Below are 905 nucleotides of genomic sequence, written 5' to 3'. Positions count from 1 at the left end.
AAACACAATTGTATACCTAACCCTTAACTGTACCCCACAACTTCATAATAAAAAAAATAATAAATAAATAAAAACCAAAAAAAACTGCCTCATTATACATTTTAAGTGTGGCCTAATGGTTTCTCCACACATATTGAACTATAACTTACCGAGTTGTATAAACAGAGTATAGCCTACTCTTATTCTTATCACAGAGTTTTGACTAACACAGGTAGCCAATTTTTCAAACCATGTTCAAGTAAGGCAAATGCCAAGCTGTAACCAATCAAGCTGTTTCTGTAATTTACTCAGTTACTTTCCTTTCATGTCCATAATTATTATCTGATCATGTGACAGTCCCAGAGTCACTCTGAGCTTAATCTGGTTCTGAGACTAGTCCAATTCATAAAGCATTTTTTGCTCAATTAAATGGTTACATTTAATTTTTCTAAAGTTTTTGACAACACAAATTTAAGCCAAATTAAAGTGCCCTTTATATCTTACTCCATGAAAGTCCATAATAAGCCTTGCATATTGACTCTGTTAGTAAACTAAATACCACATCCATGAGAAACAGAAGAAAATAAGCAAAATGATATCATAATAGCTAATATGTATTAAATTTACATTACATGCATTATAAATTTTTTATAGACTAATATATTCAGTATTCAAAGAAACAAATTTTATAGGTGATATATCCTGGTATACACCTTTATGGTTTATCCAACATTATGCAGCTAAATAATGCTAAAGCCAGGATCCCAACTGATTTAGACTCTTTAGCCCTGTGTTTCGCCAATTATGATATACTATTCCTCTATAAAAAATAAAAATGGCCCACTGAAGCAAGATGGCGATGGCATAGGTGAACTGGTGAGATTCTCTGAACGTGAGTTCCCAAAAAGGCTATTAATTCTCTTCCC

This window comes from Carlito syrichta, unplaced genomic scaffold, assembly GCF_000164805.1.
Source record: "Carlito syrichta isolate Samal-C Ts95f unplaced genomic scaffold, Tarsius_syrichta-2.0.1 Scaffold109719, whole genome shotgun sequence".
Taxonomy (NCBI): Eukaryota; Metazoa; Chordata; class Mammalia; order Primates; family Tarsiidae; genus Carlito; species Carlito syrichta.
This window is presented reverse-complemented; position numbering follows the sequence as displayed.